This window comes from Enhydra lutris, unplaced genomic scaffold (assembly GCF_002288905.1).
Source record: "Enhydra lutris kenyoni isolate GAN:26980312 unplaced genomic scaffold, ASM228890v2 scaffoldscaffold37, whole genome shotgun sequence".
Lineage (NCBI taxonomy): Eukaryota > Metazoa > Chordata > Mammalia > Carnivora > Mustelidae > Enhydra > Enhydra lutris.
In genome coordinates, this window is record NW_019154121.1 from 11,012,197 (window position 1) to 11,022,215 (window position 10,019).

Consider the following 10,019-nt stretch of genomic DNA (forward strand, 5'->3'; position numbering starts at 1 on the left):
AAGGCAGACACTTAACTGACTGAGCCACCCAGGTGTCCCAAGAAGTGACTTTTTAAAACAAAAAATAGACATTATGGGTTAAAAAGAACAATAAGAAAAATAGGTATTTTTTGAATGGGTTATCATTTATTTCAAATGCATATTGATCAGCATAATTATAATCATTAAAAATCCTACTAGCTTCAAGGACAGAAGCAAGACAAGCATATCACTATGACTTAACATTGTTCGGGATATTCCAAACCAACATATTTGGAAAGAGAAAGGAATTAAAGATGTAAAAGTTGTAAATATTGCCATTATTTTTGAGACACTATTTACCTAGAAAATCAATTAATAATAATTCATTAAGGTATCTAATTATCTTAACACTCAAACTTTTTTTTCTCAAATAAATAAGGGAAAAGGAAAAAGGAAAGGATTTTCTCCCACATTATATGTTTGCAGAGGCTTCTCTTCCTGGTTCCTTGGCTAGAAAGTAGGTGTTTGTGTTGGGGCTTTTGTGTATGCGCCTGCTGTGCAGTTTGGAGAACTGGGTCTTCCTTCCATCCGGTCAATGCCAGGAAAGAGAAGAGGAACAAGAATCCCACAAAACTCAGTCCCATTATGGGTAATTATTCAAGAGTTAACCTGTCTCCTCATTTCACATTCTATTTTTAACTTCTCGGAGTCCTCACATACAGAGTTCTTACTTTCGGTGGTCTCTTCAGACGTCTCTAGTTGTCATCCGTGGGTGAGTTGGACTCGAGGATTTATTCCATTTTGGCCAGTGCCAGAAGTCAACACAAAACTGTTAAGTATGTAGCAACTCTTGGAACCTTCCAAGAGATGAGGGGATCAGGATTGTCAAATTGCTTTAAAGACTCCCTAGGCAACACTCTGAAAATCTAGGTGTAGCTTCTATGCTACTACATTTTCACAGAAGTGAATTTAGTTGCCAGAATATTCACTACTGAAGATTCTCTGGGAAGAGAAGGAGAGCAGGGATTCCTGGAGAGAATTACTTTAAAGTCTGATTACTTTGTGAACTTCTAAGATCTAAGTCTGGAGCATTTTTTGAAATGAAATTTGAATGTTGGCTATTTGATATTTTGTGTGGTTGAGAACTGAGGTTTACACATTCCCCCAAATCTGTGTGTGTATGTGTGTTTTGACTATTTATATAATATCCTTAAAAATAGTTCAGTATCCAAGCATTAAGGCATTATTGTCTGTAACTATCATTCTGGTAAAATTTGTCTGTATTCTTGGAATACTGTGCTCATTACTGAGTACTTACAGCAACACTGAGGAGTCAGATTATATACAATTGATATTTTTCTTTTCAGTTAAAAGGAATTTCTGACCCATGAATCTGAACAGTAACATAATTCATTTCTTTATTCAATAATGTTTCTCAGCACTTCCTGTCTTACTGTGTCTTCATTATCATAACTTTCTGTTGGTTCTGTAGCCTTTGCTTTTAATATTTTTTTACACATTCTTTTATTTATTTATTCAAATATTTTGTTGTTATCTCTCATGCCGCCAGGCTGGTGATTCATTCTTGGAATGTGGTATGAAGAGCACTGAGATTGGCTATCCATCTTGTGATTGGCAAACTGGAAAAGACCTGAATTCTGTTGTTGAGTTGATGAGTTTTACAAAGGGAAGAGATAAGCTGTTCTTGAGGTCTTGTTATAATGGAACCGAAGCTACTCCAGTAAAGGGAGAACTCTTGGAGGAGGGACTTAGCCAGATGAATGGAGGAAGAAGAGAATTCCAAAGTGACACTGGGTTTTGACAAGAACTGTCTGGAAGGAGAATTCTCTGTGCTTTGTGTTCATCCATTTAGCTAGCTTCCACACCCATGCATTCCTCCACGTCTAGGAAGCTCAGATAGCAAATGAAAAGTGCACATATCCCACACAATATAATAAGAGAGATTACTTTTATTTAAATAGAACAGAAAAGACAAATGTATATCCTTCACATTGTCACTACTTTAAAAAATAATACAGATAAATCTCCTGAAGGTAAGATGAAGTTCAAGTCCATGAGGTATAAGTGATTTTCCCCATTCGAGAAGTCACCAGGATAGGACACTACCCAGCTATTAAAATTCCCAAGACCTTGGGCTGGTTTATGAGCTGTTCCTGATCATTTGGGTCCACAGCAAATGAAAGGTCTGAAAGGGCAAGAAAAGGAGCACGAGAGGAAATTACAAATAAGGGAGCTTTTGTAAACAAAGCTTACTGTACTACATTCATAATCTAGAAACACCCCTATTCAGCCCTGGGGTCTTTGGATGTAGTGGCACAATGGTAGGGAGGCAGAGAAGAGGTGACAGAGGTTGTCCACTTGGATGCACAGAAGTAGAAAGATACCCTCAGAGTTGAGCAGCATATCATTGCGATTTATCCAGGAATCCTTGCAAAGTCCTGTAATCCAGTTACGAGAGTTTCCCACATCTACCTCCCAGTAATGTTTGCTGGAGGTGAAGGTCTGAGCTCCCACAAGAGTGTGTACCGTGGACTTGTGAAACTGGGGGGCATGTGTTCATAGTCAGGACTGCATTGCAGATGTCTCAGGTTTCAAACAGAGCCACACGGTAACTGCTTATGTTATGGTCCAATGTAAGACACACTTCAGTAAGAAGAAAAGAGTGAAGTCAAAGAACAGAGTTTAAAAGTTCTGGGGACAAGTGCAGTCGTCTTCTGGTGAATGCCGAACAAGTACATCTCTAAAACCAAACAAAAACTGGTTTGCTTTGTTTCCTGAGAACACTCCCACCCCACTATGGCCAGTTCAAGGTACTTACCATTTAGTAATTCCTCATAAAGTTCTGGAACATGGAACAGTTAGCTTTCATGACAGAGTCCATACTAACTGCTCCAGAACACTATTTTACCACAAATGACTAAACAGTGTGTGTCACTGGAAATCCAGAGACATCAGCAAGGGACTCCTTGCCGATTTACAGAGCACGTAAAGGTCTCTTCATAGAACTAGAGGAAAGACAACTTTGAGAATACAGAAACATGTAGGATGTCAGGTTCACTTTATTTTCACTAGTTCACTGAACGTTTAGGAGCCTGCACATCGATGCTAAGTAAATACCAATATGGCCCTCCACTTGCGTAAGTCTTCTCATTCACCAACTAGCACAAAATAAAGTAAATATAATAACAGTAATAAATGTATTACAGATCACTTTAAAAATATGGTATTATTATTTTTATTAGTCTTAAATAGTGATCACCTTTCTCAAACATGGGGACACAACATGCAAACAAGCAAAGGTAAAATAAACTGAAAGTCCATATTTGCCTTTTTTTTTTTAGAAGTGGTTTTTCTCTCTGAATTTCTAACTCATACATCATGGAATCCGAATCCAACTTATCCCATCCCAGGCCCGCTTCTCCTGTCTGCCAGCCTCACCATCTGTCCCTCCACACAACAAATCATATGTTCCATTTGTTTTCTGGTTGTACCTATTGTTTATAAATATACATTCACTCCTTTGTTAAGTCTTGAGATTTTTCAAATACATTCCTCAAATTAAATTCTTTTTTTTTTTTTAAACATTTTATTTATTTATTTGAGAGAGAGAGAGAGAGACACAGTGAGAGAGAGCATGAGCGAGGAGAAGGTCAGAGGGAGAAGCAGACTTCCCGTGGAGCTGGGAGCCCGATGCGGGACTCGATCCCGGAATTCCAGGATCATGACCTGAGCCGAAGGCAGTCGCTTAACCAACTGAGCCACCCAGGCGCCCCCTTCAAATTAAATTCTTAAATAAACATTTAAATAACCACTAAGGGTGCTTCTAAGAATCTGAACATCTACATACAACCATAGTTAACATCTGCAAATTGAAATAGCTAAATTAATATGTAGTTTTAATGCCACATGTTTTCATGGTTTTAAACTCACTGCAAATTGTCATAAGAAAATGGTTATATTCAATTGTCTTTGACTGACTTCAGATAGCTTTTACTTGCTAATTAACAATAAAATATAATTAGTTATAAGGGTATTCATATTGACCTGCCTCCCTGTTCTCTGAAAAGACCAATAGAGCAATGAGGGGAGGTCCTCCAGGTGTATCTCCTCCTGGAGGAAACAGTGAGGTCTCGCCACCTCAGAAGTTGTTAAGCCTTTTGGACAGTCCTGTGATGGTCCATGAGCTCAGCTGCAGGTTCACAGGCTGGGGAATGTGCAGGCTGCATTAACGGACTCCTGCAAAGAAAAAAAAAGCTGCTTACTAACACATCCAGTGGGATCGTAAGCAATCCCTTGAAGATGCTCCATCAGAATTCTCTCCATTAGGTGCAGAAGGTGTGACTTCAACTCCACAAATCAAGGGATACTGCAGTTGTTCTTGTATTTTATAATTAGCCACCCTGCTCTTCCCACTTCAATCTCAGTGAGATATGTCACTTCACTCACAACTGTATCTCTTTCTTAGCTTCGGCTTCCCTAGGGGAGTCATATAGCCATTCCCTTTTAGTTGCCCAAATCCAGTAGGTGCCAAAATTTTGACTTGCTGCCTGGTACATATGGAGTCTAAGCTCTGTAGGAAGCTCTTTCTTGGGGACTTTCACTGTCCCCTCTTCTCACCATCCTTCCACCTGCTGCCTCTCTGAGCTTATTTGCCTTTCCCATAGAAGACCTGGAATAATCCTCAAATAATTGGGATTTTGAAAATTAGAGACAGGAAAAATAATTATCTTTTGGAAACTTCTGCATTAAGTCTTACAGTCGAACCCGCATCCCTCTCAACCTTCACTTTTACCTAAGGGTGGCCAGTATAAAACCTAGAAGTGTTTAGAGAAGACTGCCTTTGTTTCTAAATGCAGACAGAAAGAAACTTGCCACAAAAAGGTGTGTGTCCATCTCAGCAGAAACAGCCTGACCACTGTCACCATAAACCAACTTGAACAGAGGGGCAAACTTACCTTTTCATGAGGTCTCCAAAATCCTGTGAAGAGAAAGAAAGGAAGCCTTAGCTTTGAGTTCAAGATATGCTTAGTCTAGTCTGAGGCTATGAGACTGGACTGGAAAATTCTGTATCTCCACTTTTCTTTCTTGGGTGAAATCATTTGTTCTTTTCCTCCTCCTTACAAAGATGAAACTCTTCCTATATTTGCATACATTGATACCATCATGATCATAATAAAATTTAAAACAGAAGATGTTCTTAGAATAAACAGTTGGTTGTGTTTGTCCTAATCTATGGCAAGATTCACAGAGCTTTCCCCAAAGTTCTTACAAGGGTATGTGGGCTCCAAATCTACAATTTCAAAACAGAAAGAATGGATACATTCCACATTCCCACATATTGACAAGTCCAGATACAGAGTCGAATGATCTATTCACGAGCTGCTCTGTTGCTGTCAGAAACTGAAAGTTCAGTAGAAGAGTTAAGAAGGACTTTTTTTTTTTTTCTGGATCTGTTCCACAGAATTTTCTACATAGTTTTCCTTTTTGTATAAGGTGAATGTGACTCTGAGCTTCCAGGTTATACTGGAGGAGCAAAGCCCGACATTCCAAAGTGAAAGAGGGCAGACTTGGACCTTGGAAACAGGAAAATAATGGAGGTCCAAGGGTATAGACCTCAGTGAACATAAATGATTTCTGAGCAGTCTGGTGTTCAACACCCTGACATCTTTCCTTAGCCTTTACCTGGTTCAGGTCCACATCTGTTTTGCAGCAAATTTCCTTTAGTTCCTCATACATTTTTCTCAGGGGTTTCCCCATGTGACGCATTCTAGCTACATTTCTCTGGAGTTGATTAAAAACTATCTTGCCTTCCACTGCCAGGCTCTCTAAATGTTTTTGCTTTTCCTCATGGAGATAGTGGTTTACCTTAGGATATTCAGCCCTGATCATCATCATCCGTAGATTTACAAAACCCTGAAATGACATTGGTTTAATTAGGCCATATATCTGGATGTTTTTTTTCTTCTTTCATTATCTATAATCTGTGGGCTATGTACAGTGTTCTTAGTCTGCTCGGGCTGCTTTAACAAAAGCACCATAGATTGGGTAGCTATAAATACAGAAATTAATTTCTCACCATTCTATATGCCAGGAAGTCTAGGATTGGTGCTGGCAGATTTGGTATCTGATGAGAGCCCACTTCCTACATAGCTATCTTTTCATAGTGTCCTCAAATGGCAGATGGGGCAAGGGACATTTCTAGCATCTCTTTCAGAAGGACATTTGTCCCATTCCTGAGGACTCTGGCCTCGTGATCTTATCACCACTCAAAGCCCCCACTCCTACTACCATCACCTTAGGGGCTAGAATTTGAACCTACACATCATGATCTGAAGCATATATTCACATAATAGAAGTACTACATACAGCTTTATGTCTTTCTTCTTCTAAGAAACCACACATTTGGTTTCTTTCTTACCTTTTTCCCTCCTTCCTTTCTTTCTTTTACGTTTATTTATTTGCCTGCACCAGTGTTTACAACGACTTACCCTCAAACATCCATGTTTTCATGTAAAAATAGAAATTTAAGATCAATTTTTATTGTTTTACATAATTCATAATATTTAAATCATAATTCATTTTCCTGAACGCTCATATTCATAAACTGACTATCTGCTCTCAGCAAAAAAGCAACAATTGACTTCCTCAGGAAAATAGAGGACATTGCACATGATCTTTCTAAATTACCTTCATTTCCAAAACTCTGTGCTTCACCAGAGCTTGTCCCTGCCTGCCTCAGGACCATACCCACCTCCTCTTGACTGGTCCACCCTGTGTCACCTCCTTAGAGACGTCAGCTTACAATCTTACACACACATTCTTGCCTCTCTTCTGTCTCCTACATCTCTGTGTCTCTGAACCCCTTGTTCTGTGGGTCTGTCTCCAGTTCACTTTCTCCCCTTCTCTTCACACCATCTTTAAACACACACAGATTTACTAGATTATTTTGGAAGTATCAACATTAAACATCCTTGTTAAAATGGCTTTAGCTAGCTTCTGTGCTAACACTTTTATTGCCATAAAAGCCAACTTATTGACCAAATGGAATCAAACTCAGTGTGTCCATGGGTGTAATTTCCGGTTATTCATCCAAGCAATGACTCCTCGCTTCTGTTCCCTACTCTTTCCTGAACTACACATTCCAACTTGCCAAGAGCCTGTTTTTACTAAATCCAAATAATATGATTCATTCTTATATTACTTCACCTTCTTTCCATGTTTGAATTATTTCCTGCCCATTTCTTTTACTAATCCTTCTGTCTTCTACTGCAGAGAGCTGTGTTCTCAGAGAGGTGCTCATCCCCCAGCTCCCCCACCCCTGACCAGCTCCTTCTGATCTCTGCCCAGGTGTAACCTTGGCCAGCATACATTCCCCAAGCCCACACTCCTTATACTCATTTTCTGCTTTCATTTTACCCAAGCACTTCATAAATGTCATATATCACAACTTTTACTTTTACTAAATTTTACTAAATTTCTGGATCAAGTTCTTTTACTGATTATAAACTCCTGAGCTCAGTGATTTGTTTCTCTTTTTGCCCATTCCTGTATCTCTTTGTTGGCCTAGAACAGTGAGCAATACATCAAAAGCCCTCATATGAATGAATGACTCATTAGAAATCCATCCTAGAGGTGCCTGGGTGGGAGCGTGGGACTCTTAATTTCTGCTCAGGTCATGATCTCAGAATTAAGAGATCAAGCCCTGTCTCAGGCTCTGTGTTCAGCGTGAAATCTGCTTGAGGTTCTCTCTTCCTCTGACCTTCCTTACCACTTCTTATCCTGCTCACATGCTCTCTAAAATAAATAAATCTTAAAAAAATATAAAAGAAATCCATCCTAAATGATCAACATAATGTTCTTATTCCTCTTTGGCATTCTCATAGTACCATGCACAGATAACTGTTCAATGAATTTTTATTCTCTGATACTGGTCTCTCATATGTCTCCTTCAATATTGCTTGAGTTCTTTGAAAAGAAAGGTCTACTTGTCTTCTTCAGATTCAGGTTCTCAATTCTTCTTCATGAATCATCAATGACACAATCCAAAATCCTTAGCTAGGCATTTGTATTCTTGATCTGGGCATAATGACATTTCTATCTACATCGCTCATCACTGTCTGCCTCGTGCCCCATGTACTAATCAGTTGGAGCAGCAAGCAGCTCTCGAACAATTTCATGGGTTGTCTGGTTTGTCTCATCTTTACTTTTCTTGTCCCTCAGATCTCTTTGCCATCAATATCCAGGAAATGACAAATTCTACTAACATACAAACATCACATTGATTTTCACTTGTTGAGAAGCTTTTCTTAACATTCAAAATTTGCTAAGTTCTTATAGAACTCTGTATTTACCTCCATCCCCGTGATCATTGCATTCTGTCTTGAGATAGTGCATTTCTTATCCCTGATGATGTATTGCTGGTAGATATTGCTTTATCCAGAAAAACCAGGAAAAGTCTTTTAGTTACACAATGGGCTCACTGTGAAATCCTGTACTGAAGGCCATGTTTCCTGTAGAGAAACATATGTAGCTCTTTTTCTGATTACCTGCTCAAGGAACATTATGATTTAATTTAAGTTCTTCCACTGTCAGTTACCATGGTATCTCTCCCAAGCTGGTTCCAAGGGAAACAGGGCCTACTCTTACCTTCCATGCTCTAAATAAGTTGTACTCTTTGTTTAGATTTTTCTGATTTTTCTGTCTGCTTTTCCAAATAGACTTCATTTGTATCAGAAGTTTCTCCTGTAAAAGAACTGCAAATTTAAGCACTAGAAAAACAGAAATAGCACTTTTCAGATACCTCAAAAATTGATAAGGGGATTGACATGAGAAAAATAAAAAAGTAAAGAAAGCAGATATGTCAATGATTTTCCCTGGGAACACTAATAGTCAAATCTGGGAGACTGACCAAAAATAGAGTTCCTGAATTTAGAAAATGCAATCCATAATCGGAGGAATCTACTACTTACATTATATGTAATACGGACAATGTTCAGAAGTGAATCTTGATTCATATTTAATTTTGAAATGATGGCCATCACTTTTTCTATGGTATGATTACAATACATTATTTCTAAATCTGCTATCACTAGAAGACGTTTGCTGTCATCATTGCTAAAGTAGCCAATGACTGTCACTGTCTCTAGAGATTACATACCCTGTTAGTTATGCTGAAATGCCAACACCCTCCTCAACTCATCGTCATTCTCCCTCAACCCAACAGAATTTAAACTTCAGGGGAGCAAAGATGTTTGTCTAGTTTCTTCAGTGTTGTATCCCTAATTTTTCAGAACAGTGCATGGCACATGGTATCTTGCAATTCTGTTTGCTTGAGGACTAAGAGAAGAAAGATAAAGATCAACAATCGTTGCTCATTGCCTGATAAGGCATAGAGTCTTCCACATTTCACAGTGACGGTACTTACCCTGCACTGCTCAGCAGCTTGTGACATTGGTGAGTGTCTGTGAGTGGCATGCCTTTGGGAATTGGAGCAGTGCAAACACAGCGGGCTCTTTTCAGTTGAACAGAAGAGGTCCTTTAATACTAGGTGTATCCTATAGACTTGCTTGGCAGAGTTCGGTAACTGGCAGGCAATGGATTCTTTGGAAGCACGAACTTGTCTCACAGTGAAAATAATGCCTTTGAAGTCTATTCGTGGAGATACTGTCCTGCACACAGAGCAGTGAGTAGGATGCTGAGTGTCCTCTCACAGGAGGCAGAGACAAGGAGTACAAAAGTTGTGCCCACCGCTAAGGGTGAAAGGGTCTGTGAAATAGTCCTTGCAGATGTAGCAGATAAGATCCCTGGGGACATGCTGCACAAAAGTAGAATTCATGTTTCTGAGGAAATAAAAGGAAAAGGAAACTGAATTGAGTTAAGCCTTCTCTCACTAATACACACATGCACAATAGCAGCATAGGTAGTGCTGGGAATAAGTTGGTAAGGCAGAAGGGGAGTCCTCCAGACCGACAGCCGGCATGCTTGTTTTCCAGCCATACCATGTAGACCTGCTTCTCAGTTCCCATTAGAGATTCGGG

At 39.3% G+C, this 10,019-nt stretch overlaps 1 pseudogene; it reads right to left on the minus strand.

Moving 5' to 3' along the window:
- Positions 1–2,139: 2,139 nt before the first annotated feature.
- LOC111154375 lies at positions 2,140–9,817 on the minus strand (annotated as a pseudogene).
- Between the last annotated feature and the right edge of the window lie 202 nt (positions 9,818–10,019).